Here is a 7,291-nt window from a genome sequence, read left to right as displayed (position 1 = left end):
ACGTTCAAATTGAAAAATCATTCAGCTAAATAAGGAAGATTTCTATCATCCTAATCGAGGTGTAGATTATTTCAGCTTTTTTTTTTACAAGTGTTTGGTAAACAAGGCTGCATGGGATTTCTTTATGCAGAAAATGAGAATGTTTGCTTTAGGTATAATTCCACGAGCCAATTGTGGATGTGGCAGCTCCAACGCAGTTCCACCTCCGACACCATCAAAACAACCACTATGTGGATGTCGCTTAAAGTGGATCTGATTGAATAGAGCCTTTCTAAAAGAATTAAGAACTCTTCTTCTCTTAACAGGGGAAGCCATTTGGGAGCCCAAATCTCTCTCAATGAACTCAAAAGGGTAATGGCTAGCATGATAAAGGAACATCACCTGGAGGGGACGATATTCCTCCTGAGGTCTATTTAACATTTTGGAATCAGGTCCACTATTGCTTGAAATTATTAATACAGGTGTTCACAAGAGTTCATTTAGGAGAGATGTGAACACAGCACAAATTTTGATTTTATGAAAAAAGGATAGGATGCCACCCAGTGTTCTCATTATCGCCCCTTATCTTTGATAAACACATATTAAACTGTTTTCCAAAATGTTATCGTCTTGTCTCGAGACTTACTTACCCAAATTGATCCACACGGACTAAAGCGGGTTTGTTAAAAAATTTTTATCCTCGGATATCCTCTGTCGACTATTACGTATCTTAGATGCTTAATCAGAAACAACAGCTATTTGGGCTGTATTATCTCTTGATACAGAAAAAGCATTTGATTGAATAGAATTGTATTATCTATGGTCTGTTTTGGAACATATGGGAATTGGCTCCAATTATTCAAGTAATATATGTCAATCCCTCAGCTGTAGTTATAACAGGCACTATCTGCTCTGCTTCGTTCAGAGTCATTAGAAGCAGCAAACAAGGCGATCCAATTAAAATGTATCTAACCAAATCAACCCAACTGTCTCTCAAGACCCTGATGGAGGACTCCCTCTCTACTTATGGAATCACAATCATTTCCTATTTAAAATATTTGGGACTATATATATTTCCTTCTTTAGATAAAACCATTACCAGAAACTTTAACAGAATGCTCAAATCAATTTAAAGTGACCTCAGTAGATGTAATAATATCCCAGTTGCTTTAACCGGCAGAATATCTACTGTTAAAATGAATATATTGGCACGACTGAATTCATATAGTTTAATGCTTCCCATGGCTCCTTCTTCTTTCTATTGGGATAAAATTCATAGTGTGTTTTTAAAAGATATATGACAAGGTAAACTATCCTGGATAAAATGTATACATTTACAAAGAGGGAAGACGTAGGAGGACTATCCGTTCCAAACTTTAAATTTTATTTTCAGGCTCTAGCATTTCACCCCATCCTTAATTGGTTTAGACATGATTCTTCTGCCCCTGGCTGAGTATAGGGATAAATATGGTGTCTCATATTGCCCTGGAAGAGGTGGTCTTCACTGATATATCCCTTAAACAATTTAAACTAAGCTTTGGTCCTGTTATTGTGCACACAATTTCTATTTGACGTAAAATTGAAAACCAATGTAACTGAGAATCAAAATGGCATGCTCATACTTCAATATTCCTCAATAATGCCTTGCAATCTAGAAGATGCCCTTTTGCATTACCCCAAATGGTCCAAATGTGGAATCCGTACCCTTATCGATGTAGTGGTTTAAGAACATTCCAAAATGTGAGAGATACATACACATTACCAAGCAACTTCTTTTTCTATAATATTTATAATTTTGGTCAGCTATGCTGGCCTATGGTGTCCCTTGGGAAACCCAACTAGCAAAACATCCAATAATGGGATTTATAAATAAATAATCTCCCAAAAAGACTGATTTATAATATATAAACAACTTTTGGAAAGCTCATTGTCACGTCCTGACCAGCAGAGGGAGTAGTTGTTTAGTATTTTGGTCAGGACATGGCAGAGGGATGTTTGTTTTGTACGTGGCAGGGGGTGTTTTGTTTATGTGGTTCGGGGTGGTGATTTGTGTCGTGGAGTGTTTGATTTATTATTTCTGTGTTTTGGTCTATGTTTTGTATTTCTATGTTCTTTCTGGTTTGTTGTATTTCTGTGTTTAGGTTGATGGGGGTTGGACTCTCAATTGGAGGCAGGTGCTTTCTCGTTGCCTCTGATTGAGAGTCCTATATATGGGTAATTGTTTGGTTTGGTGTTGTGGGAGATTGTTTCTTGTTTTGCGTGTGTGAGCATGACAAGACTGTTTTGTTGTTCGTTCGGTCTTCATTTTGTTATTTTGGTGTTTTCTTGGTTTAAAATAAAATACAAGATGAGCATCCACATTCCTGCTGCGTTTTGGTCCTCCATTCCCGACGACAACCGTTACACTCATATTCTGAGCTAGTCATTAAAGTATGGTCCACAGATCTAATTGAATCTTAACAACCCTTTAACTGGAACAGAATATGGAAAAATATGACCTTTGCATCCCATAATCCGAACCATCAATTTATACAGTTTAAATTTGTTCACAGGCTGTATTTAACACCAAGTAAACATTTTACAATTCAATTTGCCCCATCTCCCAACTGTTCACTGTGTCACCTAAATTAGGTAGGAACATCCCTTCATATGATGTGGGAGTGCCCTGCAGTTAAATGCTTCTGGGGCAAAGTTACAACATTCATTTCGAAGTGCATTAATTTAAATATTCAATGCTTTTCATCTATTATGATACTTAATGATGATAGTCCCTTGAATCTCTCAATCAAGTGGTTGGAGGCATGCTTTCTTCGGGGTGGGGGGCTGAGTTGGGGTGGGAATCAAATGAAATGTATTTATATAGCCCTTCTTACATCAGCTGATATCTCAAAGTGCTGTACAGAAACCCAGCCTAAAACCCCAAACAGCAAGCAATGCAGGTGTAGAAGCACGGTGGCTAGGAAAAACTCCATAGAAAGGCCAAAACCTAGGCAGAAACCTAGACAGGAACCAGGCTATGAGGGGTGGCCAGTCCTCTTCTGGCTGTGCCGGGTGGAGATTATAACAGAACATGACCAAGATGTTCAAATGTTCATAAATGACCAGCATGGTTAAATAATAATAATCACAGTTGTCGAAGGTGCAACAAGTCAGCACCTCAAGAGTAAATGTCAGTTGGCTTTTCATAGCCGATCATTGAGAGTATCTCTACCGCTCCTGCTGTCTCTAGAGAGTTGAAAACAGCAGGTCTGGGACAGGTAGCATGTCCGGTGAACAGGTCAGGGTTCCATAGCCGCAGGCAGAACAGTTGAAACTGGAGCAGCAGCATGGCCAGGTGGACTGGGGACAGCAAGGAGTCATGTCAGGTAGTCCTGAGGCATGGTCCTAGGGCTCAGGTCCTCCGAGAGAGAGATAGAAAGAAAGAGAGAAAGAGAGAATTAGAGAGAGCATACTTAAATTCACACAGGACACCGGATAAGACAGGAGAAATTCTCCAGATATAACACACTAACCCTAGCCCCCCGAGACACAAACTACTGCAGCATAAATACTGGAGGCTGAGACAGGAGGTGTCAGGAGACACTGTGGCCCCATCCGACGATACCCCCGGACAGGGCCAAACAGGAAGGATATAACCCCACCCACTTTGCCAAAGCACAGCCCCCACACCACTAGAGGGATACTTCAACCACCAACTTACCATCCTGAGATAAGACCGAGTATAGCCCACAAAGATCTCCGCCACGGCACAACCCAAGGGGGGGCGCCAACCCAGACAGGAAGACCAAGTCAGTGACTCAACCCACTCAAGTGACGCACCCCTCCTAGGGACAGCATAGAAGAACACCAATAAGCCAGTGACTCAGCCCCTGTAATAGGGTTAGAGGCAGAGAATCCCAGTGGAGAGAGGGGAACCGGCCAGGCAGAGACAGTAAGGGCGGCTCGTTGCTCCAGAGCCTTTCCGTTCATCTTCAAACTCCTGGGCCAGACTACACTCAATCATAGGACCCACTGAAGAGATGGGTCTTCAGTAAAGACTTAAAGGTTGAGACCGAGTCTGCATCTTTCACATGGGTAGGCAGACCATTCCATAAAAATTGAGCTCTATAGGAGAAAGCCCTGCCTCCAGCTGTTTGCTTAGAAATTCTAGGGACAATTAGGAGGTCTGCGTCTTGTGACCGTAGCGTACGTGTAGGTATGTACGGCAGGACCAAATCAGAAAGATAGGTAGGAGCAAGCCCATGTAATGCTTTGTAGGTTAGCAGTAAAACCTTGAAATCAGCCCTTGCCTTAACAGGAAGCCAGTGTAGGGAGGCTAGCACTGGAGTAATATGATCAAATTTTGGGGTTCTAGTCAGGATTCTAGCAGCCGTATTTAGAACTAACTGAAGTTTATTTACTGCTTTATCCGGGTGGCCGGAAAGTAGAGCATTGCAGTAGTCCAACCTAACAAAAGCATGGATTAATTTTTCTGCATCATTTGTGGACAGAAAGTTTCTGATTTTTGCAATGTTACGTAGATGGAAAAAAGCTGCCCTTGAAACAATCTTGATATGTTCTTCAAAAGAGAGATCAGGGTCCAGAGTAACGCCGAGGTCCTTCACAGTTTTATTTGAGACGACTATACAACCATCAAGATTAATTGTCATATTTAACTGAAGATTTCTTTGTTTCTTGGGACCTAGAACAAGCATCTCTGTTTTGTCCGAGTTTAAAAGTAGAAAGTTCGCAGCCATCCACTTCCTTATGTCTGAAACACAGGCTTCTAGCGAGGGCAATTTTGTGGCTTCACCATGTTTCATTGAAATGTACAGCTGTGTGTCATCCGCATAGCAGTAAAATGTAACATTATGTTTTCGAATGACATCCCCAAGAGGTAAAATATATAGTGAAAACAATAGTGGTCCTAAAAAGGAACCTTGAGGAACACCGAAATGTACAGTTGATTTGTCAGAGGACAAACCATTCACAGAGACAAACTGATATCTTTCCGACATATAAGATCTAAACCAGGCCAGAACTTGTCCGTGTAGACCAATTTGGGTTTCCAATCTCTCCAAAAGAATGTGGTGATCGATGGTATCAAAAGCAGCACTAAGATCTAGGAGCACGAGGACAGATGCAGAGCCTCAGTCTGACATCATTAAAAGGTAATTTACCACCTTCACAAGTGCAGTCTCAGTGCTATGATGGGGTCTAAAACCAGACTGAAGCGTTTCGTATATATTGTTTGTCTTCAGGAAGGCAGTGAGTTGCTGCGCAACAGCTTTTTCAATTTTTTTTGAGAGGAATGGAAGATTCGATATAGGCCGATAGTTTTTTATATTTTCTGGGTCAAGGTTTGGCTTTTTCCACTTTTAGTGAGTTTGGTACACATCCGGTGGATAGAGAGCCGTTTATTATGTTCAACATAGGAAGGCCAAGCACAGGAAGCAGCTCTTTCAGTAGTTTAGTTGGAATACCTGGGAAGCATGGTTTCCGGCCGGGAAGAGAGGATGAGGGCAGGTGGATGGGGACCAGAGCATGTGAGGGGAGTTGAATGGTTGGAAATCTCTCTCATGGGGCGGTGACTTTGAGTTCATTTTTAGAATTCATTTTTATAAACATGAGTTTGGCCACTCTGTGGCTTCAGGCTCATGCGATGGTGCCTGGAGAGCCGGCCCACAGCGGAGAATATCCTCTCCACACTTGCAGAGCCACTGGGGATGCTAAACACCCTTTTGGCCACTCTTGCCAGTCTAGGCAGAGATGCAGAGTTTGTATTTATTTTTCGAAAGGTTTTTAGGCAAAATAACCTAATCAAAACAAAAGGTCCTTGAACGTGGGAATATGCCAGGCCTATTGGGCCAAAATCAAAGATGGCCTATTGTGTAGATAATAAAATAAAAATGAACAAAATGTTTAATGAGATCTGATTTTTAGTTTATAAATACTTTGCTACAATGACACACTTAGTTATCTACCCACCTTGTTCCTTTATTTTAGCATGTGCACGTATCATGCTGTTGGGATCTATTTCAATGTAAATAGTCCGGGTGGCCATTTTATTAATTATTCAGCAGTCTTATGGCTTGGGGGTAAATGCTGCTAAGGAGCCATTTGGACCTAGACTTGGCGCTCCGGTACCGCTTGCCGTGCGGCAGCAGAGAGAACAGTCTACAATTTGGGTGACTGGAGTCTTCGACAATTTTTTGGGCCTTCCTCTGACACCGCCTAGTATATAGGTCCTGGATGGCAGGAAGCTTGGCCCCAGTGATGTACTGGGCTGTACGCACTACCCTCTGTAGCGCCTTACGGTCGGATGCTGAGCAGTTGCCATACCAGGCGGGGATGCAACCGGTCAGGATGCTCTCGATGGGGCAGCTGTAGAACTTTTTGAGGATCTGGGGACACATGCCAAATCTTCTCAGTCTCCTGAGGGTGAAAAGGTGTTGTCGTGCCCTCTTCATGACTGGCTTGGTGTGTTTGTACCCAACAGTGATTGAGAAGTGATCATGTTATCAATGTTCTATGAATAATGAACCTTTCCTGCATTTCAAGAACAAGACGTTTCATTCTGTACTACTGAGTGAATACAATTGACTGTAATTGACGTACAGACAGAGTGTACTGTTCTTCTTATCCATGTGCGTCCCAAATGGCCCCCTATTTCCTTTATATTGAGCAAAGTAATACACTATATATGGAGTAAGGTGCCATTTGGCACACAGGCCATGTTTCATCTCCAGCTTTAATACCTCAAAACACTAATCCACTGTGTTGCTAGTCCAAGTGGCACAACATCAAAGCACTTTAATTACTGTTCTATTTTTCACACTTTCTCCACTAATATCTTAGTTGCCATATTTGATCATTAGGGCTTTTTTTAAACACAGTGGTCGGTCTACATTTTGTAAATATTGAACTACTGTGTTTCATCTGCATCTTCTTCGCTACTTCAGTGGCTTTCCATCTTTTCTCACCATGTTAGCTAAAATATGGTTATTATTAGCACTGTAGTTGTATTTGTTAAGATGACTTCTTCTTGTTTTTCATTTATTGACCCATGCTGTTGTCAGATAAAATGTCAGAGAGAGAGAGAGAGAGAGAGAGAGGGAGAGAGACCAATCTGGTCAACAAATTCAGAACTCACGTGGTCTTAAAATATTATCCAGTGTTAAGACAATTAGATCCGGAAGGTTGGAGTTAAGATCAGAATGAATGGTGGATTGGTCGCTGTAGGTGAAAGAAAGAAGAGCACTTGAGGAAATTAGGAATATGCTGTATGTATAATTATTTAACTACAGGTACCATAGATGTGAGTGAAAAAAAC

Source organism: Salmo salar, chromosome ssa05 (genome assembly GCF_905237065.1).
Source record: "Salmo salar chromosome ssa05, Ssal_v3.1, whole genome shotgun sequence".
In the NCBI taxonomy this organism is placed as follows: domain Eukaryota; kingdom Metazoa; phylum Chordata; class Actinopteri; order Salmoniformes; family Salmonidae; genus Salmo; species Salmo salar.
Note: the sequence above shows the minus strand (reverse complement) of the source record.